Source organism: Schistocerca americana, chromosome X (assembly GCF_021461395.2).
Source record: "Schistocerca americana isolate TAMUIC-IGC-003095 chromosome X, iqSchAmer2.1, whole genome shotgun sequence".
Lineage (NCBI taxonomy): Eukaryota > Metazoa > Arthropoda > Insecta > Orthoptera > Acrididae > Schistocerca > Schistocerca americana.
Window position 1 is genome coordinate 346848578 of NC_060130.1, and position 26281 is coordinate 346874858.

The 26281-nt window shown below is 41.7% G+C and overlaps 1 long non-coding RNA gene across 2 annotated transcripts in view; it reads left to right on the forward strand.

The window, feature by feature from the left end:
- The first annotated feature begins 12744 nt into the window (after positions 1-12744).
- Positions 12745-26281, forward strand: part of LOC124555687 — a 53854-nt gene continuing 40317 nt past the window's right edge. For both annotated transcript variants that reach the window (XR_006968579.1, XR_006968578.1), the window contains exons 1-2: positions 12745-12894; positions 23767-23908. This is a non-coding gene — a long non-coding RNA (uncharacterized LOC124555687). The remainder of the gene's footprint in view (positions 12895-23766; positions 23909-26281) is intronic.

The window sequence follows — 26281 nt, forward strand, 5'->3', positions numbered from 1 at the left end:
AAAATCAAACCTGCATGAATTTTCATCCCAGATAAAATATGAAGGGTGGGAGAAAGTCTGTGCAGAAACAAATCTGAACAAAATGTAATAGTATCATGTCCATTTTTAAAACTACTATTTGAGGAAGCACTCCCCAAAACTTTTCATACCATTGCAACTTCAGAAAAATATATGGATAACTAGAGGAATCAAACAATTCTCTGAACTGTGTTGGTCTCCACATGTCTCTTATTTGGCGGCCCGTTGTACACGTTCCCTTAATGTCCTCAGAGTTCTTAGCGGTTCATCTTGGGGAGCGGATCGCACTGTCCTGCTTCGCTTGTATCGGTCCATAGTCCGATCGAAGCTGGATTATGGGAGCTTCGTCTACTCGTCCGCTCGGCCATCCCTCTTACGCCGGCTCAACTCCATCCACCATCGGGGGATACGTCTTGCGACTGGAGCCTTCTACACTAGTCCTGTCGAGAGTCTTTACGCTGAAGCTGCCGAGTTACCGTTGACCTACCGGCGCGACATACTGCTGTGTCGGTATGCCTGCCGGCTGTTGTCTATGCCCGAACACCCCTCTTACAAGTCCTTCTTCGCCGATTCTCTCGACCGTCAGTACGGGTTATATGTGTCTGCCCTGCTGCCCCCCGGAGTCCGCTTCCGTCGCCTGCTTCGACAATTGGATTTTGCCCTCCCTACCACCTTCAGAGAGGGTGAGAGCCCGACACCACCTTGGCTCCAGGCTCCGGTTCGTATTTATCTCGACCTCAGCTCACTCCCGAAGGAGGGTACTCCGGCTGCAGTGTATTGCTCACGGTTTGTCGAACTTCGTGCTCGACTTGCTGGTCACACCTTTATTTACACCGATGGCTCCAAAACTGACGATGGTGTCGGCTGTGCCTTTGTCGTCGGGACCGCCACCTTTAAATACCGGCTCCTTGACCAATGTTCCAGCTTTACGGCCGAGCTTTTTGCTCTCCATCAGGCCATTCAGTATGCCCGCCGCCACCGTCATTCATCGTATGTCCTCTGCACTGACTCACTCAGTGCTCTTCAGAGCCTTGGGGCTCCCTATCCGGTCCATCCCTTGATTCAACGAATACAGCAGTCCCTCCATTGTTTCGCTGATAATGGCGGTTCTGTCAGCTTTCTGTGGGTCCCCGGACATGTAGGAGTGCCTGGGAATGAGGCTGCGGATGCTGCAGCCAAGGCTGCAGTCCTCCAGCCTCGGCCAGCCTCCCATTGTGTCCCGTCATCTGACGTTTGTGGGGATGTATGTAAGAGGCTTGTGTCCTTGTGGTGGGATGCTTGGTCATCCCTCCAAGGAAACAAGCTCCAGGCAGTAAAACCGCTCCCAACTGCTTGGACAACTTCCTCCCGACCATCTCGGCGCGAGGAGGTCCTTCTGACCAGGTTGCGGATTGGGCATTGCCGGTTTAGCCACCGCTACCTGCTCTCTGGTGACCCAGCCCCGCAGTGCCCTTGTGGTCAGGCATTAACGGTGCGCCATGTTTTATTGTCGTGTCCCCGTTTTAGTCAATTTCGTGTTGTCCTGTCCCTGCCATCTACCTTACCGGATGTTTTAGCTGATGACGCTCGAGCAGCTGCTCGTCTTCTGCGTTTTATAACTTTAACTGGCTTGACCAAAGACATTTAACCTTTTTACTTATTTCATCTGCATCTTTGTCAGGTCCTTTTGATGTCCCCCCATCCCCTTGAGTTTTAGCAGGTTCCTTGTGCTCTAACACCAGTGACTGGGCGCTAATGACCTCAGCAGTTGAGCGCCCTTAAACCCTACCAAAAAAAAAAAAAAAAAAAAAAAAACAATTCTCTGAAACTCTTAGGTATCTCGCTTAAATCAAAAATAGACAGACAGACCAAGACTTTTTGCAATTTTATAAAAACAAGAGAATCTACAGAAAGGTACTACCAGCTGCTAAAAAACTCGCAAACCGTAAAATACTATTCCAGGCAGAAAACAAGAGCAAAGCAGCCTGGAATATTATCAAATGGGGAAACAGCAAACCCAGGGCAAAAACTTTTGAATTCACAAATTAAGAACAAAAATAGACAAATGAACCACCCAAAAGAAATGGTTAACTTTGTAAATGTGTACTTCAACAGCATTGCTAAGAAATTACAACAGAACTTAGCAGGCACATGTGTCTTAAGCACCCAGAACCATCCGCCAAACTCAACGGCAATTTATCCGGCAGTTGAGAAAGCTGTCGCACAAGTTATACATCAATTAGAAAATAAAAAAATCAACTGGTGTAGATGAAGTCCCAGCTTGTGTCCTTAAAGAATGTTCAAATTCCATAAAAGCTCCATTAACAAAAATAATCAATGAATCATTCAAATCTGGCTGTTTTCTCAAACGCGTAGAATAAGCAAAACTAATACCCATACTTAAAAATGATGATGCGGAAAACGTAGAAAACTACAGACCAATTTCCCTACTGTCCACCATTTCCAAAATTAATGAAAAATAGGTTAATGCAGTATCTAAATAAGTTTAACCTTCTTTGCAAAGAACAACATGGTTTCATGCCAAAAAGAGGTACAGAATCAGCTATTGCACAGCTTACAATGGTCATTCTTGAGGCACTGGACATAGCTGGCCATATGAATGGAATTTTCTTGAACTTGTCAAAGGCATTTGATACAGTGGACCACATAATTTTGTTACATAAATTAGAGTTATGAGGAATAAGAAGTGTGGTTAAGAAGTGGTTTAAGTCCTGCCTAGAAAACCAGATGCAGCATGTTGAGATTTCACATACTTCAGACGGATTTCTAGTAAAACACTTAGGAGATCCAAAAAATATTAATATAGGGGTCCTACAAGGTAGTGCATTAGGTCCAATCCTTTTTGTTATTTACATTAATTATTTTCCACAGAGTATCAGATGTGTGGGTAAAATACTATTTGCTGATGACAGCAACACAATGATCACAGCCAGAATTTCAACACATTGACAGAAAAGGCTAATGCAGCCCTCAAAGATGTTCACAAGTGGTCACAGAAAAATAATGTCACTTCAAATGTAAAGAAAACTAATAGTATGTACTTCCAGTTGAATAGAAGACAGTGATGATAAATTAACAGTTAACAATGATGTAATAGAATGTGTAATAGATACCAAATTTTTTGGGGTTGAAGGTATATCATCAGTTCAAATGGACAGAACATGTAAAAACTTTAACAAAGAGAGTATCCACAGCATGTTATGCTATATGAATACTTGCACCAGTGTCCAATATTTCATGCCTCAAAATGACATGTTTTGGATACATACACTCAATCATCAACTATGGAATCATGTTTTGGGGAACAAGTGATGGGAATATTTGGTCTGTCTTCAAGGTACAGAAAAGAGCTGTACGGATAATCACAAATAGCAGCAATAGGGCCCATTGTACTGCCTTATTCAAAAAACTAGAAATTCTGACTGTCCCATGTGAATACATTTTCCTGACTGTAATGTGTGTAAAGAAAAATATTCATCTGTATGCTACAAACAGCTCAATATATGACCATGAAACTAAATCCGGCCACTACTTATACCTAAACAGGACAAATAAGTCCAAAAAAAAACAGAATAGTATGCTACATAATGGCATAAAACTGTGCAACAGATTGCCACATTTAATAAAAGGTGTAAGTTAACTTCATCTCTTCAGCCAAAAGCTAAAACATATATATTAAGCAAAAGTTATTACAAGGTAAATGAGTATTTAGAATAATTACAGATAGTATTTAGTAGACACAAATACGACATAGGCCTATATAAAGCAACAGCATGTGGCATAATTATAAATATTGTAAGAATTGAATTGTAAACATTGTAAGAACCCATGTATGTTTTAGTTCATAAGACACAATTGATGGCATCCATACAATTAGTTTTGTTATACGGATTAATAAACATAACAATCAATCAATCAGATCAAACATAAGATCTTCCACCAGGAAAGCATAAACTGCTTCAATTCATTACTGGGCAATGAAGACTGGTGTGCTATGTATGAAGTGCAGAGTTTGGGTATAAAATTCTAAATATTTCTGGAAAAACTGATACAGAATTCTGATGCAGCCTTCTCTCTAAAATTTATAAATGCCAGAAATGATGGCTGGATTACTAAAGGAATTAGAACTTCTTGCCAGAAAAAAGGGAACTGCACCAAATCTGCAAGGAAAAGTCACAGAAAATGTGCACAATTATAGGTACATAAAAAATTGTACAATTAAAAGCTATGTGGTACTAAATAAAAAAGGAAACAGGCAAAAATAAGAAAACCAATGAGAATATAGTGTTGTTACATAAAAATACAAAGATTTAAGAACCATGTGAAACAGCAAATATATTCACAGCTACATCACTGGAATAAATGAAAATTTTAAAAAAACTAATTTTGTTGCAAATCTGCAGCCAACAGGAAACAAGATCCACAGCTGCAAATTATCAGTGTTTGTGGATCATGCAAGCAGGAAGGAAATTCAAGGATATTACAGATCAAAAATTAACCTACTCAGCAGAAATTGAGGGCATATACAGCAGAGTCTTACAGCTCACCCTCCAAAATATTATTAACCCCGTCACTCATATACACAACATGAACAAAAGTATCTGGACAGCTGGCTGAAAATAACTTGAAAGTTTGTAGCACCCTTCATTGTTAATGCTGGAATCCAATATGGTGTTGGCCCACCCTTAGCCTTGATAGCTTCCACTCTCGCAGGCATATGTTCAGTCAGGTGCTGGAAGGTTTCTTGGGGAATGGCAGCACATTCTTCATGGAGTGCTGCACTGAGGAGAGGTATTGATCTCAGTTGGTGAGGCCTGGCATGAAGTCGGCATTCCAAAACATCCCAAAGGTGTTCTGTAGGATTCAGGTATGTACTCTGTGGAGGCCAGTCCATTACAGGGATGAAACCACTGTGCCACAGGCCGGGCATTACGAACAGGTGCTTGATCATGTTGAAAGATGCAGTCGCCATCCCTGAACTACTCTTAAACAGTGGGAAACAAGAAGGTGCTTAAAACATCAATGTAGGCCTGTGTTGTGGTAGTGTCACAGAAAACAACAAGGGGTGGAAGCCCCCTCCATGAAAAACATGAGCACAACATAACAACACTGCCTCCGAATTTTACTGTTGGCACTACACACGCTGGCAGATGAGGTTCACTGGGCATTCAGCATACCCGCACCCTGCCATCGGATTGCCACATTGTGTACCGTGAATCTTCCACTCCATGCAACGTTTTTCCACTGTTCAATCGTCCTATGTTTACGCTCCTTACACCAAGCGAGGCACCAATGTTTGGCATTTACTGGCACGATGTGTGGCTTACGAGCAGCCGCTCGACCATGAAATCCAAGTTTTATCACCTGCTGCCTAACTGTCATAGTACATTCAGTGGATCCTGATGCGGTTCGGAATTCCTGTGTGATGGTCTGGATAGATGTCTGCCTACTTCACATTATGACCCTCTAAAACTGTCGGCAGTCTCTGTCAATCAACAGACGCGGTCGTCCTGTACGCTTTTGTGTTGTAAGTGCCCTTTCACATTTCCACTTCACTATCACATCAGAAACAGTGGACCTAGGGATGTTTAGGAGTGTGGAAGTCTCACATACAGACATATGACACAAGTGACATCCAATCACCTGACCATGTTTGAAGTCCATGAGTTCTGCGGAGCACCCCATTCTTCTCTCTCACGATGTCTAATGACCACTGAGGTCACTGATATGGAGTACCTGGCAGTAGGTGGCAGCACAATGCGCCTAATATGAGAAACGTATGTTTTTGAGGTGTCCGGATACTTTTGATCACATATTGTATGTAACTGCTCATCAGAGATTAGGATCTTTCGTGATCAGCTAAAAAACTCCAAAGTTATTCCAGTAGTCACAGTTGGTGGAAAATACACTGACAAACTATCGCCCCATTACATTAACATCTTGTTTTCCAGAAGTATTGGAAAAATAATGTACAGTAAGTTAATAAATTTTATTAACAAAAATGGAATGAGCCTGTTGTTGATATGGTTTCCAAAGTAAGTAATGTAGACATGTAGATGAGAAAGCACAAATAGTCTCGGAACACCTGTCAGAAGAACACGGTCACCTATTGGGTACCTCACAGGCCAGTAATGGGACCTCTTTTCCTGATATACCCTCATCAAAAAAGTTTTGCATCACCCCGGTTCCCAAAACTCTTGGAAATAGATGTTGACTGTGGATATTCTTTCACAGACACAGTCCCTTTGAGTGTTCTGAGATGTCACTAAACCCGTCCAAAGATGTAAACAACCATGCATGAGCAGTGCCTATTAGGCGGAGGGGGTCCGACAGCCGATCAGTTCCAGTCATTCCACGAGGAATGATGTTCACGGCTCGTGTCGTCTGTCATTCAACCATGCCTAGACAGTCAATTCCATGGTTTGATCGCATCCACATTGTTACTTTGTGCCAGGAAGGCCTCCCAACAATGGAAGTGTTCAGGCGTCTCAGAGTGAACCAAAGCGATGTTGTTCGGACATCGAGGAGATACAGAGACAGGAACTGTCGATGACGTGTCGCTCAGGCCACCCAAGGGCTACTACTACAGTGGATGAGACCGCTACCTATGGATTATGGCTCGGAGGATCCCTGACAGCAATGCCACCATGTTGAATAATGCTTTTCGTGCAGCCACAGGACGTCATGTTGCAACTCCAAACTGCACAATAGGCTGCATGATGCACAAATTCACTCCGGATGACCGCAGTGAGGTCCATCTTTAAAACCACTATCCCATGCAGCGCAGTATAGAGGGGCCCAACAAGATGCCGAATGGATTGCTCAGGATTGGCATCACGTTCTCTTCACTGATGAGTGTCGCAAATGCCTTCAACCAATTGTCGGAGATGTTTGGAGGCAACCTGCTCAGGCTGAATGCCTTAGACACACTGTCCAGTGAGTGCATCAAGGTGGAGGTTCCCTGGGGTGGCATTATGTGGTGCCGACGTATGCTGCTGTTGGTCTTGGAAGGTGCCGTAGCAGCTGTACGGATCATGAATGGCATCCTATGAGAGATAGTGCAACCATATCGGTAGCATATTGGAGAGACATTCATCTTCATGGACGACGATTCGCGCCTCCATCGTGCGCATCTTGTGAATGACTTCCTTCAGGTTAATGACATCGCTCGACTAGAGTGGCCAGGATGTCCTCCAGACTTGAACCCTATCGAACATGCCTAGTGCCTAGGATAGATTGAAACGGGCTGTTTATGGACAATGTGACCCACCAACCACTCTGAGGGATCTACATCGAATTGCCGTTGAGGAGTGGGACAATCTGGACCAACAATGCTGTGATTAACTTGTGGATAGTATGCCACGACGAATACAGGCATGCATCATGGCAAGAGGACATGCTACTGGGTATTAGAGGCACCAGTGTGTACAGCAATCTGGACCACTGCATCTGAAGGTCTCACTGTATGGTGGTACAACATGCAATGTGTGGTTTTCATGAGCAGTAAAAAGGGCGGAAATGATGTTTATGTAAATCTCTATTCCAATTTTCTGTACAGGTTCTGGAACTCTCAGAACTGAGGTGATGCAAAACTTTTTTGATGTGTGTGTATATCAATGATCTGGATATGCATGTTGAATCTAACAAAAAAATTCTATATGCTTATGACACACTTATTAAAAGCAGCAAAAATGATGATATCCAACAGGAAGTAAACAGTTACAGATCAGTTAAGTAAATGGTCAGCAGCGAACCAGCTTATAATAAACAGGAGAACAGTAGCATTAAATTCCCATAACTGTCAAACCAACACTTCGACTTGTCGAGATATCAGTCTCAACCAACAGCCCATTGTGAATGAAGAAATAACACAATTTCTTGGCATTTAGATTCAGAATTATCTTAAATGGGACACGTATATTGTACACATTAATTCCAAGCTGCCATCTTTTAAGGGCCCAAAGAGGATGCCTAAATGAACAGGCTCTAATGTCTGCCTGTGACACACATTTTAACGCACATCTAAAATATTGACTCATATTCTGGGAAAATTCACCAACAGCTCTGGCCCCTTCAGAATCCAAAAAAGAGACATTAGGATTATTACACCATGTAAACTGATATTTAAAACACGGAATGTGCTACCAGTCCCATGCATGTTTCTTTTTGACATACCAATGTATACTTATAAGATGTAATTGGAAATAACAGCATTAGAAAACACTGTGACTTACATAATCACAACACTAGATTAATAGGTAACTTGCATTTACTTCCACCTAATATAAGTTTGTATCAGAAACATACATTTTTCATGGGAATAAAACTATCCAACCAGTTGCCAAATGGTATAAAATGTATACTTCATGTTAATGCTTTTGAAAGATACATTGGAGTGTGTCAACAGTACCACTGCTTCTATTCAGTAAGTGAATACTTGAACTACAATAAATATATAGATCTGTTACTTTTGTAATGTATAATGTATGGAACTGATACAATCTTGAAACCTGTTATCTATGATGACTAGAGTTAAGGATGCACGGTACTTATAAATGGTGGAAAAATCGAATTTTTTTTTTTTTGCTTTATTAAATTCTGTAGTCTTTTCTGATTACATTGATGTGGCGCTAGTTTCACAAGCTGTGACACAGTCACAAAAAAACAGTGACCTGTATATGTAATAAGTTTCCTTTAATTCACGTCTATGGTCACAAACTTTTGTTAACAGATTATCGGTTTCGGCATTAAAGACCAAAACGGGTAATCTGTTAACAAAAAGTTTGTGGCCATAGATGTAGATTAAAGGAAACTTACATTGATATGTACATTATAGGCTTTCAAATGAAAAATGACCTATATATACCAAATTTTAAAGTTTCGGTCATGTATGCTGCCACGCCCCCTTTATTTCTGCTACAGAAACCAGTATTACTTCGAAAAGAACTGTAAACTTTCTGTTTCCAGCAATTATACATTGATATGATACATTGTATATGCTGGTAACAGTGCAGGTTTCTAGTGTCTGTAAATGATTGTCTTTGCTAGTATTTACTTTTGTTTTGCTGAAGCAGTTTGTTTAGGTGTTACTGAATGTTTGTTGCTCAAGTGCTACATATATTTGTGGAAGTACATATCCTTTAGTGTGCAATAAATATGAACTATGCCACACATCAAGAAATTCAATAAAAGGAGGTAACCAGTTCACAAACATAACAAGCCACACTGTTTAGAGTAACCAATGTATCAGTTCTTCAGGGTAGAAACTCCCACATGGCACGCCTCCTGGTGATTCAAATTTTTGTGTTAATAATGATGCTGTTTGTAGTGGATTTATTGTTGTTGATGTGGGCATCTTACCTTCTTTGACAAAGGAAGTGGCAAAATGTAAACATTGTGATGGTGTAGGTTGTCTGGAAATAACTCAACAACAAAGTATCAGGAAGTTTTGAGTGTCAAAATTAGTTGCTATTTGTAGGTCCTGCAATAAATCTACCTCGAAAATGATTTCAAACACTGTGCATAATTCATATTGTGTGAATTTGGAAGTTAGTGTATGCAATGCGTGCAATATGAAAAGTAAAAAAGGCTGCTCAAACGTTTTGTGGTTTGATGGACCTTCCTCCTTCTCTCAGTAGTTTCAGCAAGTAAATAAAAATACTTTTAGGTGCCATGATGGTTGTGTCTAAACCATCTATGAAACATGCAGTAGAAGAAACTGGAAATATTAGTGGAACCAGGGACATTGCTGTTGCACTTGATGCAACATGGCAACGTCCAGGACATAATTCCTTGAATGGTGTTGTAAGTGGTACTTTTCTGGAGAATGGAAAAGTTGTTGATGTTGAGTGCATATCAAAGTACTGCCACACCTGCCATGGTAACACTGAATGACATATTGAACATCAGTGTTCTAAGAATTGTGATACTTCAATGGAGGTATGGAGTGTGATGGAGCTCTAAAAATATTTCAGCGGTTAGTGGCTGTTTATAATGTTAGAAATATGAAGTGGGGACTCTAAAGCTTTCAATAAAATTGGTAAGTTCAATGTTTATGGTGATACCTTGGTAACAAAACTGGTGTGTTGTGGACATGTGCAAAAGAGGGTGGGTGCTAGATTGAGGAAGCTACGAAGAGAAATGAAAGGGAAGTTGCTATATGATGGAAAATCTCTGTCTGGCTGAGGCAGATTCACAGAAACTGAAATATACTTCCTTCAGAGTTATTATGGACTGGCCATTAGACGAACTACACCTCTGAATGATATAGTAATGAGAAAAGCTGTATTGGCCACCCGCTTTCATAAGTTGGCCGCAGATGACCACCCTGTTCACGATCTTTGCCCTAAAGGAGCAGATTCTTGGTGTGGTTACCAAAAAGCAAAAAAAGTGGTCAAATATACCATAATAAGCATTCTCTCCCTGAGTCTATTATGAATGAAATAAAACCAATTTTTAGAGACCTGAGTGACCCTGTTTTACTCAGTAAATGTCTTCATGGGGGCACTCAGAATACAAATAAAAGTTTCAACCATTGCATATGGGAAAGATTACCCAAGAATGTTTTTGTAGTACTAAATACATTAAAAGTTGGTGTACTAGATAAAGTGATATGTTTCAATGCTGGAGTGATAACAAGGTTGGAAGTCCTGAGAAATTTAGGCATAAAATGTGGCTCTAATATTGCTTGCGTGTGGCAGATAACGGGTGCATGAGCTGAGAGATTCATTCTGCAAGTTACCAAAGAAGCAAGAAGTGCTAAAAGGAATGCCAAGAGGAAGCTTGAAGCTGAAGACTATGCTTCAGGAATGTTCTGAGGCACAGTTTTATTGGACTCATATCTTCATTTGCAATTTCCCGCAAGTTGTATTTTCCAGAATCCAGATAAAAGTATTTCCTAAAGTTTATAAAGCATTGCTCTGATTTTTTTTCTGTGACTTGCAGTAGTCCATACTTTATTGCAGAATCAACTAAACTATAGAAAAAAATAACATTTTTATTAGGAAAAAAATTTTTAAAATTAAAATATAAAATGTGATAAGTTTTTATCATTGTAATATACATAATAGGTGGAATTAAATAGGTCTAGTTACTCAGCCATCATGTCAGGCATATCTGGTAAAAATTTGGTCTCCTTCAAATTTATAACATAGGATTAAGTGGCAACTCAATTTCAGGAAAAATTTTGGAAAAAAAAGCATCAATTTCTTTGTAATTTTTTTAATAACCCTAAGCAGGTTCAAAAATATTCAAAATACTTCTAATTTTTTGAAAGTGTGCTGCATTACCTGATATCAACAAAAAATCTGTAGAACATATACATTATGAACAGTGCCTGAAAGAAATTTATGGTGATTTTTACATAATATTGAGCCGGAAAAGTACCCTGTATCATTAAGTCCAGTATAATCATTTTACTAGGACTGAGTAAATAAATCTACAGTTTATAACATTCCTCAATACACAACTGCACTTTCAGCTTCAATGTGCACATCACGATTGTGTCATTCTGGCACTTCAAAAGTAGTTTATATATTAGAAATTATGGACAATAAGAAGAAGAGTTTGTATACTATGTACTAATGTATTTCTTGAGAGAAAAACCACACAATGCCTGTAAAATAATAGACATATTACAGTGTATAATAACCGACAATAACGAGCATAGTAGAACCAACATTTTATCGGCAGTCACCTATAGTGTTGATTTACACAACTCTTCCCAGCCTTACACATTTCTTTCAAGAGGCCTGCTTTTTCCTGGAGTTATTTCAGAAATCATCGAAGTATTTTTAATCTGCCTTGTGGCTCCAATGAAAAGTGCATTTTTGTCACCAAATGTGTTTTATTGAAATAAAATGACTTCATTGGTCTTAATGAAATAATTATAACATTTCACTTGCTTTCTCCATCTTAAAACTTCATTACAAAAGATGTTGATGTTAGTACTTAAGATTTTTGCTCACGCATTTGGAAATACAGAAGTTCTTATATTTTTTTGTCAACTTACGTCTTTAGTTACCCCAAATCTCAAAATTTTTCAGGGAAAAATGCTAAAACTTGTCTGGAAATCAGAGAAATATGAGGGAATTTCGGTTGGGGGACCTTGTGACAACTCCGCCATGTCAAATGAAATGGGTGCATGCTTTTTATATGCTAATTTTTCCCTTCATCCTTGCATTCTTGACAAATTCTGAGACCATCAGTGATATTTGTGTTCTAACTTCTCTGAAATATTTAACTATTTTTTCTGGCAATGTCACAGTTTCCATGGGTGTGGTTAGGCAGGAACCTAAGAGTGCAGATCACATTGCTGTGAGTGAATGAGCAGCAGTGACATTTAAAGAGGAAAGTACTAAAAGGGATCTACATTTTGTTTTTTATTTTATTTATTTATTTTTTCATGGTAAAAAAATTCTGTTTCAGATGCTTGAAATATTAACTTTATAATGCTAAGCCCCATTAATGTTTTTGTAATAGAAACCATACTGCAAAGCTATGAAAAAAAAAAAAAAAAAAAAATCAAACAGAACTTCACACATAGCAAGTTTGACAAATAGCTGCCAAAATTTGACCCCTTCTGAAAAAAATCAAAATAACACTAAACAAGATTAGAAAGGGGTAATAAATCAGAGAAAACATAATCCTGTTTCAAAGTAGGTATAATATACACTAACATATTCCAGAAAGTTATAGAATTTCTCTCTGTTTTCTTTGCAGAACCTAAGAGCCCTGCTGTTGGATGTTCCTGTAGATTTTTCTGACAGTGCGTTGCAGAGCCATTCTTCACAAGTTATTACGAGTAAACATGAAGAAAGAAGCTTCCATAGCAAGACAGTACTAAACCAGCTCCTCTTCAAAATCTTTACCAAAATTGTAAGTATGCTTCTTTTTGTTTTTGCTGCTTGCTCAGGTGAACTGTACTTAATGTTTGATGCCTTTATAAGAGCTTGTTTTGAGACATTAAACTGTTTACTGGCCTTTTTCCAACTGACCTCTTTTTGAACTGCATCAATAGCTTAGTCAGTGTAGACAGACTCCACTTTCTTTGATTAGTGCTCCTTTTATCCTCTTGGAATTAGCAAGATAATTCAAAGAGAATAAGAGTGTGTACTAATATAGGCAGAGCTTAAACATGGAGAAGTAGGGACTCCAGTTTAGGGAGGAGAGTCCAGTTCAGGGCACTTTCCTCTATTCCTCACTTGTCACAAATATTTGCTGTTTATTTCTGAATATGTTGAGATTTCTGAGGATGCAGGTTGGCAAGAACCAAAGAGTACAGCTTAAATGACATTTATATTATTCATTGTCACAAATATTTAGCTGTTTTTTGTATGAATATGTTGAGATTTCAGAGATCCACTCACTTGAGATACTTAACTCTGTTTGTCCACCATGTTATCAATGGCGCTAACTGTGCTGAATTTGCTGTGAGCTTCAAACAGACCAACAACAAACCAAAGCCAGAATACATAGCTCATGTAACTTAGTTTAAAATCTAAACCAGCATGCAGGTGAAACAGTGCTTTGCAACTGGTCTTCCACTTCTGACCTTTCGCTTGTAGTTTGGTTAGAGCTCAGACACCACGGTTGTGAAATTGTTAGACCCCTTGTTATTTCTGTTATTGCCAAAAAGTTTGTCTTCAAAGTTGATACAACGCCTTCAGCTGGATGTGCTAATGTGCGCATCACCTTCCATGTTTTGCTGTGGGAACAGTCTTTTAGAACTCATCTGAGAATAGTTGATGAAATCTGTAGGGTCATGGTTACGATTTTAGTCATTAAATTAACATACGACAAACCACTTCTTCTTTCAGTCATTATTGGATCATCCTGTCCCTTCTTCTTGTCAGTGTTTCCCATATATTCCTTTTCATGCCAATTCTGCAGATCACCACCTCATTCCTTATCTTATGAGTTAACCCAATTTTCATCATTCTTCTGTAGCACCACATCCCTTATGCTTCAGTTCTCTTCTCTTCCAGTTTGCCCACAGTCCATATTTCACTACCACATTCTCAGAAATTTCTTCCTCAAATAAAAGCCTATATTTGATGCTAGTAGAGTTCTCTTGGCCATGTATGCCCAAGTTGCCAGTGCTTCTCAGCTTTTTACATCGTCCTGGCTCCATATGTCATGGATTATTTGAAGGGTATGGGGAAATGTAATGGTAACCCACATTAGAGATATTCAACCCACATAGAGATATTCAATTGGAAAAGTGAAAAAAAAACCATACGTAAGTTACTAACATTTCATTATTTATGCAACTGGTAGTCACTGTACATCATCTTAAGCACACAAATCAATGGAAAAAATACAAACTTTGAGTTAATAATGACCAAAACGCTACCTTCTCCTAGCTGTGGTGAACATATGTGGCATACCATTGTTTTCTTGCAACAAACACAGGACAGCTGAAAATTCTCACCTTTCATCTTCAGATGCATCTATGTACTCATCCTCATTTGTAGAAGTCTTCTTAGTTTTTATTGCTTTGTAGAATTTGTGATAATAGGTGGTATCCAGTTCAGTGCAGATATGAGGTCTTGTCTGTTCTTCGAGTCAGTTGGAACTGATCCGGAATACTTCTTTTGAAGACTGGTTCCTTTTAAGGTTGTAGGGCAACCTTGTTTGTGTAAATTGACTTTCTGCCAATCTTCCCCATGAAATGTATTTGATACGAACAAGATTCCTGGGTCAAGGAGGAACCATACAGCATCTTGCAATAACACTGTGTCTGAGATATTCTTTTGACTAAATGTAGCTCTCATGTCACTGATGCATACAAAATCTTCTGATGATGTAACATGGACACAAAATGGTCACTTTTTTCTGCACTTAAGGATGTCCACCCAGTCTTGAGGGGCATATACAAACTGCACATGTCGGCAAACATATTGCTTCACAACAGCAAAATCTCGATCACTTGGCAGCATGGAATATTCAGGCAGTGGGAAGTGGCGATCAGTGGTGGAAAATCTTCCTTTAGCTATAAGCAGCATCCAAACAAACACAATGTTCCAATTTTTGTTTTGCCCAGAGCAGTTGTCTTAAATTGCAGTCAACTTATTCCCTCATACACTCCTGGAAATGGAAAAAAGAAAACATTGACACCGGTGTGTCAGACCCACCATACTTGCTCCGGGCACTGCGAGAGGGCTGTACAAGCAATGATCACACGCACGGCACAGCGGACACACCAGGAACCGCGGTGTTGGCCGTCGAATGGCGCTAGCTGCGCAGCATTTGTGCACCGCCGCCGTCAGTGTCAGCCAGTTTGCCGTGGCATACAGAACTCCATCGCAGTCTTTAACACTGGTAGCATGCCGCGACAGCGTGGACGTGAACCGTATGTGCAGTTGACGGACTTTGAGCGAGGGCGTATAGTGGGCATGCGGGAGGCCGGGTGGACGTACCGCCGAATTGCTCAACACGTGGGGCGTGAGGTCTCCACAGTACATCGATGTTGTCGCCAGTGGTCGGCGGAAGGTGCACGTGCCCGTCGACCTGGGACCGGACCGCAGCAACGCACGGATGCACGCCAAGACCGTAGGATCCTACGCAGTGCCGTAGGGGACCGCACCGCCACTTCCCAGCAAATTAGGGACACTGTTGCTCCTGGGGTATCGGCGAGGACCATTCGCAACCGTCTCCATGAAGCTGGGCTACGGTCCCGCACACCGTTAGGCCGTCTTCCGCTCACGCCCCAACATCGTGCAGCCCGCCTCCAGTGGTGTCGCGACAGGCGTGAATGGAGGGACGAATGGAGACGTGTCGTCTTCAGCAATGAGAGTCGCTTCTGCCTTGGTGCCAATGATGGTCGTATGCGTGTTTGGCACCGTGCATGTGAGCGCCACAATCAGGACTGCATATGACCGAGGCACACAGGGCCAACACCCGGCATCATGGTGTGGGGAGCGATCTCCTACACTGGCCGTACACCACTGGTGATCGTCGAGGGGACACTGAATAGTGCACGGTACATCCAAACCGTCATCGAACCCATCGTTCTACCATTCCTAGACCGGCAAGGGAACTTGCTGTTCCAACAGGACAATGCACGTCCGCATGTATCCCGTGCCACCCAACGTGCTCTAGAAGGTGTAAGTCAACTACCCTGGCCAGCAAGATCTCCGGATCTGTCCCCCATTGAGCATGTTTGGGACTGGATGAAGCGTCGTCTCACGTGGTCTGCACGTCCAGCACGAACGCTGGTCCAACTGAGGCGCCAGGTGGAAATGGCATGGCAAGCCGTTCCACAGGACTACATCCAGCATCTCTACGATCGTCTCCATGGGAGAATAGCAGCCTGCATTGCTGCGAAAGGTGGATATACACTGTACTAGTGCCGACATTGTGCATGCTCTGTTGCCTGTGTCTATGTGCCTGTGGTTCTGTCAGTGTGATCATGTGATGTATCTGACCCCAGGAATGTGTCAATAAAGTTTCCCCTTCCTGGGACAATGAATTCACGGTGTTCTTATTTCAATTTCCAGGAGTGTATATTGTGATCTTCAAAATACTTCGTAAGCAGCTGCCTATTTCCTCTTAACCCCTTGATGCTGAAGTTATATGCCCACAGTTTCCACTTACAGAATATTGAACCTGTAGAGAGTTTAGAAGTGAGCAATGCCTGTTGTAGATTGAAAGTTACTGTGTGAATGTCTTTATCAAAAACTGCCTTCTCTGTTTGCACTTTTATATTATCTTGACCTGCCTGGGATTTTCTGAGCTGTAACTCCTGTACATTTATTTCTCTTAATTTTTCTATGTCATTTTTTGCTTCTATCAGTTGAATTTCATTTTAATTGCATCTTGGGCAAGTATCTGATTTTGGCAGTTTGAATGAAATATTGAGATCTTGAATCAAGATGCGATGATACTTATCAAAAAGATACTGGCTTCGCTTTGATATTGGGACAGTATTCATCTTTATAATGGTTGTAGCAACTTTGTATGGAATATTCCATCAACACACAGAATTTTTCACCATTATCTTTTCTACTGTAGTGACTTTTGTATTTTAGAATACCTTCTTATGTTTTTTGACTAATTACACGTCTTCCTCTTAGTAGGCATGTGGTCTACTCTTGTGTTTGCCTCTTCTATCTTCCTTTGTTTTTCACTCCCTTTTCCTTTCTTTGTTTCCCCTCTCCTCTTGTTCCTCCGTCTCAGCGTTTGAGGATCCTCTGTTTTCTTCTTCCTACCTGTGCGCTCCTGAAGGCCGGCCCGCGCCTCTGCTGCATAAAAGGTGACTGGGTAATGCGTAATTGCCAGCCCCCGGGTCAGCAAGTAGGGTTTGCACTTACCCCCTGGTACAGGCCAGGCCCAGGGAGGGGTGATTGCCTGAGCTGTAACCTTTCCAAATTGCCAGTTGGTCCCTCAGTCAGGTGTTCGGGAGGTGTGAATAATCACCTGAGGCGGGTGCACCCCCTTGTGAAAGGGCCCCCCCAGTTGGAAGGAGCGCGCCATTGGAGACTCTGGCAATCATGGGGGATTTCCTCGCAATGAGTCAATCATCTTCCCACTCAACTTCTACAAAACATAAATGCAACAAGGCAAATGATTCAGAGATCCTTTCCGCTGCACCACGATTCCTCGTGGTCTCACGTACTGAAGATGGTCAGTCCTTCACCACAGTAAATCCATTTATTATTCAGAAAGGTTTAGATGCAATTGCTGGCCCTGTTCTCGTTTAGGGAATGGCACTTTGTCTCTGGAGACCACTTCTGATTCTCAAGCACAACAACTGCTTGCTGCCTCACTTCTCCACAGTTACCCTGTTCATGCCAAGGCCCACAAAACTTTGAATTCTTCCCGTGGTGTTATTTACACCAGGCTCCTCAACAGTCTAACTGATGCCGAAATACAATCTTACCTCTGTGATGAGAGGTTGTCATTGCCGTTCATTGTGTAATGAAAAAGGTAGATTCCTCCTGAGTGCTACATACACTCTCTTTCTCACCTTCGATAGAGTGGTGCTTCCATCCAAGCTCAAAGCGGGCTATGAAATTACTACTGTCTGGCCATACATTCTGAACCAGGTGCGCTGCTGCCAATATCATCGTTTTAACCACACTAGAACGCCTTGTCGACACCCAACCAAATGTGTCACCGGTGGTAGGGATGCATACGAGGGCGATTGTCCACCTTCTCCTCCCCGCTGTATCAACTGCAATGGCGGCCATGCCACCTCCTCTCGGGAGTTTCCAATGTACCTTGATGGGCAGGCTGTTCAAGAGATCCAGGTAAAGGAAAATGTACCTTATCCAGTTCCTTGCACCTCTTCAATGTTGTCGGCATGTGATATCTTTGCCCAGCCAGCCTGCGATCACGTTTTGCAGCAGTGGACTCCACAGACTGACCGCACGAGCAAGCTGACGCTTCTGTGGACCCCATGGAGCAGGATCCTCGTGCTTCTGTGCCCTGTAATAGCGCCTCTTCCCCCAGCTGTCACTCGGCAGCTGCCAAAGTGACACCCCCACATCTCTTCATCATGACTCTCCTCCGATGGAATGTTCGTGGCCTTTGCTCCCACAAAGAGGATTTACAGCTGCTTCTAGCGTTGCAGCGACCCCTTGTACTCTGCTGTCAGGAAATTAAATTGCACCCTCACGACTGCTTTGAGCTTTCACATTTCTTACCGATATGTTTTGACCTTCCCCCTGAGGTCGGCATGCCCTGTCATGGGGGCGTCATGCTGCTCATGCAGGATGACATTCATAGTCAACCCATCTCCCTGACTACCAATCATCAAGCTGTGGCCGTTCGCCTTTCCGTTCCCCACCTGCCGTTTTCCCTCTGTACTATATATGTCCCTCCATCATTCACTGTCACCAAGGCAGACTTCCTTCAACTTATTGGGCAGCTGCCTCCCCCATTTTTGCTACTCGGTAACTTTAATGCACATCATACCCTTTGGGGTTCTCCCAGGACCTGTCAGAGAGGTGCCCTCTTGGCTGACCTTCTTAACCAACTTAACCTCTTCTGCCTTAACACTGGACCACCCACTTTCCTTTCTGACTCCTCGCACACCTATTCCCATTTGGACCTATCTCTCTGCACTGCCCAGCTTGCCCATCATCTTGAGTGGTCCGTTCATTCTGACACCTACTCGAGCAACAATTTCTCATGTGCTATCCGTTTGCTGACCTCTACCCCATCTGCTTGCATGTCTAAATGGCAGCTTCCTAGGGCTGACTGGCAGCTTTACTCCTCCCTGCCGACTTTCGAAGAACAAGATTTCCCCATTTGTGATGCCTAGGTTGAATATCTCACAAATGTTATCCTTACTCCTGTAGAAAGTTCCATCCCCCGCACTTCCTCTCTACCACATCGTGTCCCAGTCCCTTGGTGGACTGAGGCATGCTGCGACGCAATTCGCACACATAGACGTGCTCTCCGCATTTTTAACTGCCACCTTACACTGGCAAACTGCGTTCGTTATAAACAGATGCGTTCAAAGTGTCGTTGCATTCTTCAGGATAGGAACAGAACTAGAACTATCTGGATTTCATTCACTAGTTCTTGTAACAGTTCCACACGTTCCCCTGTCGTGTGGGCCAATCTCAGACGTCTCTTTAGAACCAAGACCCATTCCCCAATATCCGGCCTGACAGTCGCTGATGATGTCATTGTTCACCCTATTGCTAACTCCAACACCTTGGGTTGCCATTTTGCGGAAGTTTCAAGCGCTTCCCACTATCACCCTGCCTTCCTCCATCGGAAAGGAGTGGAGAAGCCTCAGGCAATGCCCTTCTCTTCTCCTAATTGTGAGTGCTACAATGCTGTCTTTACTAATAGGGAGCTAGATCATGCTCTCAGTTCATCCTGATCCTCTGGCCCGGGGCCACACGCCATCCACATTTAGATGTTGCAGCACCTTTCTCTTGCGGGCAAGCACTTTCTGCTTAACACGTACAACTGCGTCTGGGCAGAGGGCACATTTACTGAATGCTGGTGTGAAGCCACCTTCATACCCATACCTAAGCCTGGTAAGGACAAAATCCTTCCTTCTAGCTACCGCTACATCTCTCTTGCCAGCTGTTTTTGCAAGGTGATGGAACGTATGATTCATGGCCGGCTGGTGTGGTGGCTCAAGTCTTGACATTTACTAACAAATGCACAATGTGGATTTAGAGCGTGACGTTCTGTTGTTGACCATCTCATACTTTGTCCACCCATGTAATACATGGTTTTCTGTGGAAATTCCAGACTGTGGCCGTGTTTTTCGATTTGGAGAAGACCTATGACACCTGCTGGAGAACTGGTATCCTCCGTACTCTTTACACATGGGGCTTCCGTGGGCACCTGCCCTGTTTTCTTCAGGCATTTTTACAAGACTGAGTTTTCAAGGTGCGTGTAGGTTCTGCCTTGTTGGATCCGCAGCTTGTGGTCTTGCGGTCACGTTCTTGCTTCCTGAGCACAGGGCCCACATTCGATTCCCGGCGGGTTCAGTGATTTTCAACTGCCTCGAGATGACTGGGTGTTTGTGTTGTCCTAATCATTTATGAAAGTGGTGAAATTGGACTGAGCAAAGGTTGGGAATTTGTATCATCATCATAAGCATCATCATCATCATCATCATCATCATCATCTGCCTTGTTGGACACCTTTATCCAGGAAAATGGTGTGCCTTAAGGTTCTGTCCTCTCTCTCTTTCTGTAGACAATTTTGCCATCTATTGCAGTTCTCCACGGACCTGTCTTACTGAGCGGTGTCTTCAGCTCTGTCTTAATCATCTTTACTTCTGGAGCATTAACAATGGATTTCGCTTTTCCCCTGACAAAACCATCTCTATATTTCTGGCAGCACAAATGGTTTCTCCCACTGCCTCTACATCTTGGACCTGTTGCCCTTCCATTCGTTGAAACTACAAAATTTCTGGGGCGCATGCTCGATGGGAAACATTCTTGGTCCTCCCATGTGTCGTAACTGGCAGCCCACTGTATGTGGCCCCTCAATCTCCTACGTGTCCTCAATGGTACTTCCTGGGGTGCTGATCGAACCACTCTCCTTCGTTTGCACTGGTCCCTTGTCCGTTCAAAACTTGACTATGGGTGCTTTGCTTGTGCGTCTGCTCGCCCATCCCTCTTACGCCGTCTCAACACTATCCACCATCGTGGCATCCATTTGGCCATGGGCGTCTTTTACACCAGCCCGGTTAAGAGTCTGTATGTTGAAGCTGCTGAACTACTACTGTCCAACCACCGTGACTTTCTCCTCGGCATGTATGCATACCGTTTGTCTGCCATGTGTGGTCACCCCTCCTCTGCCTCATTCCTTGAAGCTTCCTTTATCATCAGTATGGGGCTCGTCCCTCTTTTCTGTTACTTCCTGGAGTCCGCGTTCACCACTTGCTACGATGGCTAAACTTCACACTAACGTAACCTTCCCCGGTAGGTGTGAACCATTCGTCACCTTGGCTTCTGGAAGTGGCCCATGTTATCTTGGGCTTCATTCGCTTCCTAAGGACATTACTCCAGCCTTGGTCTATCACCTCCAGTATCACAACCTTCACATGGAACTTGTCAGTAGTACCTTTGTCTACACTGATGGCTCTCCGACTGACCATGTGGTCAGTTGTGCCTTCGTCCTTGGCACCCATGTCTTTTGATATCGGCTTCCGGCTCATTCCTCAGTATTAACAGCCAAGCTCTATGCCTTGTATCAGGCCACGGAGTACATCCGCTGACACAGCCTTTCCAATTGTGTCCTCTGCTCAGACTCACTCAGTGCCCTCCAAAGTCTATGTGCACTATACACTGCTCATCCCTTAGTGCAGCAGGTCCAGAAAAGCTGTCACTTGCTCACTCTTCGTGGAGCCATTGTCGTGTTTCTGTGGGTCCCTGGTCATGTCAGTCTGCCAGGAAACGAGGCTGCAGTCCTCGTACCTCAGCCCACGAGTACGTATATTCCTTCCAATGATCTTTATGTTGCCATCTGTCAGGAGGGGCTGTCCCTTTGGCATTGCCAATGGTCCTCCTTCCACGGGAATAAGCTTCAGTTCTTTAACCCTCTACCAGTGTCTTGAACAATGTTCTCTCAGCCCTCCGGCCGGGTAGAGATTATTTTAACTCGGCTGCCTATTGGGCACTGTCTTTTTAGCCATCATCGTTTCCTAAGTGGTGCTACAACAACACATTGTACACATTGCACCCAAATTTTAACTGTCCACCACTTCCTGCTGGAATGCCATTTTTTTTAACAATTTACATTCCAGCTTGGATTTGCCATCTGATTTATCAGCCGTTTTAGCGAATGACGTGTGGGCTGTTCACCTTGTTTTACCTTTTATCTGCCAAAGCAATATGGCGAAGGCCATTTAATTTTTAGTTTAGGACCTCCATTTCTGCATGGTGTTTTTTTAGTCCTTTTTCTGCATGCCTGTTTTTAGCTGTTTCCTATTCTGTCCACTGGGACTGACATAGTCGTTTAACTCCTCTCTGTGTTTGTGTTCTATAGTTTTGACTTGGGCGCATATGACCCCAGTTGTTTTTTGCACCCTAAAGCAAAACAAAACTGCTTCTGCCATCTTTTATAACACTGTATCATACAGTATTGTTACACCAGCTAATTTCATTGCCTGTATATCTTCTTTCATGGGTTCTAGCAACGCCACCTAGAGAAGGCCTGAGCGCTCCCTGTGCCCAGCATGACGGGTATCCAAGAAGAATCGCTTCTCGGCTTTTGGCAACATCAATGTGTAGTTTTTTTTTTTTTAAGGAAAAAGGTTCAAGGATACTCACTTTATTTAATGTTTGTAATAATAAACAATATCACCAACAACTTTTATTTCATAACAAGTTCCGGATCCTTTGACCCAAAGACAAACACCCTCTTGTTTATTTATTTTGCGATGATTCCGAGTCCTCAAAACAAAAGCCATGTTACTAGTAAAATAAGATGTTCCAATGTCCCTATTGAACACCTCACAAATTTGAAATGTACGAAAAGCAATTACATCTCTGTTATTGAAAGCCTCCAATCCAGAAACACTTTTAACGGTACTACCATCGTGCCGTACAATAGCAACAGTTATCCAGTCATTACCATGCTGTGCAGCTGTACTTTTGGTAATAGTAAAGTTCAAAACACCTCCTCAAAACATAGAAGGGCCATGAAGGATCACTTGACCTCCAAGACCTAAAGTTGTAGTAATTTCAACATCATCTATTGCCTTATATAAGGAAAAAGGTCACCGCGAGCACTAAATTCAAACAGAGCGGAAGTGATAAGGACTTCCTGTCGCGCTGCTATATAAGTGGTGTAATCAGTAAGACGGCGTCGGTCGTCGTGCAGCCGCGCGTGCAGCAGCATCGAAGACTACACAGAGAGCATGCCCCGCTATAGGAGGAGATTTAGGCGTTTGCGCCTTCCTGTATATAAGGCAATAGATGATGTTGAAATTACTACAACTTCAGGTCTTGGAGGTCAAGTGAACCTTCAGGGCCCTTCTACGTTTTGTGGAGGTGTTTTGAACTTTACTGTTACCAAAAGTACAGCTGCACAGCATGGTAATGGCTGGATAACTGTTGCTATTGTATGGTACGATGGTAGTACCGTTAAAGGTGTTTCTGGATTGGAGGCTTTCAATAACAGAGATGTTATACAAAGCGACAAGTGTCTTACAACGTTGTGCTGAGCATGGGAGTCCGTGAATGCAGCACAACGTAACTGTTTTTAACATTATTTATGTGATGCACAGTTCGAATTTGTGTCAGTAACTGACAAAATGCCTTACAGATGTTGTGTGACCGGGTGCAAAGGAAATTACCGGACGGGACCAAAAGTGCAAGTTTTTACATTTCCAAAGGAAGAAAAATTATTAGAAAAATGGAAACTGGCTATCCCAAGGGAAAATTTAACAATCAGCAAAACAACAAATGTAAGTCATTTAAGTTCATTTACGATTATGCTGCAGTATAAAGTAAACAATGTGAGCTATAACCATAAATTTACACATCCCCTGGCACTTACTGTGTTAATCTTTTAAGAGTATTGTATTATTATTGTTATTACTGCCACTAATGTACCTTAAATTCTGTAAGAGGAAGTTAAAGCTAAGCACCATTCATAAAGCATGTCCATTGCATTTTTGATTTTCTATGTTGTCCCTGAATTCTTAGAAGTTACAGGACACTAAACACCAATTTCTGTTGGGTTATGAGCGTAACACTAATATTTACCTACTTGCTTTTATTTCCTATCCAATTTTAGTTGTTTGCTTTCCATGAAAGTAAAGCCTAATATGGAACAAGCACGAATCATTATGTGCTTCGGCGTTTTCCACGTAATGTTGTTTTGTTATTGATTTAGAGAACTGCATTTGAGGAGTTTTATTACTATGTCAGCAGACCTGCTCTTATAAATCTAACAAGGCGTTGTGTTTAGCAGGTTTATATGGTTAGGGCTGTTAGCTTTTCAGCATGTTTATCATAGCTTCATCAATTGAAGTTATACATGTATGCAGCTCTCTGTGATTTTAAATAGGCTATTATAGGGACAACTGATATTGATCTATAGTTACCTTGTATGTCTGTGTCACCGTTTTTGTGTATTGAAAGTGTAACTATAATTTTAAGACATTCAGGGAAAGGATTATCATAAATAATTTTATTTATAAAATGGAGCATTGGCTTTCTAATTTCCATGAGTATACGCTTTAGAACATAGTTGCTGTGCCCATGGTAGTCCTCTGTTGTGGAGCTGTTCAGCTTGTTTTCTGAGTTGGGAAGATCTGTAGCAGTAATTTTTCTCCAAGTGATTGCAAAAGGAAGGCCCCCCACATAAGATGTATCATCACTTTGTGATACAAGGAAACTTTCAGAGTTCTCAAAATTTTCATTGAAGTTAATTGGGATAGTGATTTCTTCCCTTCCTATGTTTGCTTCACTTTTTATCACATTGCAGGATGCTTTACCTTTCTTTTTACAATTTAAAATGTACTCATTAGCTTTGATTTTCGCTGTTTTAATTTCAAATATGTACACTTCTCTCAAGCTTAGTTGTTCTTGTTCTTACAACTGTCAGCAGTTATGTTCTTCAGCAGCAGTTAAATATCCTCATTTTACTGAGTTGTGGTGTGCTCCATTTTTTAGTGTGTGGTTAGTGATTATGGTATTGCCAGTGTTGCATCTTTAGAAACAAGAGGGCTGTTACTGCCTAGTGTGTGTTCCATGATGGAAATGAATGTAAAGAAGTTGGTCAGTATAATGGACCATTCAATTAGTTTGAAATCATTTCTCATTCTTTCAGTGTCCTCTTCATTGAGAATTCTGGATTTAGTTAACATCTTGAAATTATCAGTAGACAGTTTTCCATCTTCAAGCCATATGCCATCATGTCATATATTCCTAATTTGATGGTATCGCATTCTGCTTATTTCTGATCATTGCTAATTGTCAAGCCATGCTTCCATCCTGGTTGGTTTTTTATTTCAGCAACATAAATTCATTGAGCTTACCACATTCAGCAAATAACATTTTCTCTTTACTTTTTATTTCTAGGTTAATATCTCCATTCACAAAAATTTTGTAATGATTATATTTTGCAGTCATTAGAATTAAAGTGGAGAACCTTCTTGTGAATGTTTCTTCATCAGTAGCTGGCATTTGGTAAATAGATGAAATAAAAAGTTTGAGAGTGTGAAATTCCGCAGCAAATGCTTCAAAAACATAACTTGGTGTCACTGAATAAGTAAATGGTACAAACAAGTTTATTTCTGTACTTTTAATCCAATGTTCAGTCACACAGAAATTGCTGCACTTAATTTCATCCAGCCAGTACTGGAATTAAGTAACTATACTACTTAAGGATTGTACATTTACATGTAACAAAATTAGCTCATTTTTGCTACAACAAGGAACTGGGCCTAGTTTTTTTATTAAATTTTAGTGTGTCTTTTGTACTATATTCTGATGTTCTTTGTCATTGCCAAGACCAATATATCTCTGGCTTTGTCAGGCTTATACATTTCTCTGATGAGGTTCTGATGGTTAAGACATGCGGTACTACTTGCTAGGATAGGTCAATTTATTATTTCCCATGTTAAATATTTTTTGGGTTATTTTTAATGAATGAACTGCTCTAGAAAAAGAATGTTGTTCTCACAGTGCTCAAGATATTTGCAAAAAGTAATGAGGATTTCAACCATCTTTTTTAATAGCATGATTCGGGAAAGAACAGGTAGCCTTATATGAATGGTGAGACACTGAGGTCAAAGATAACTCAACTAATAGTTCCTAAATATCTGCCAGAA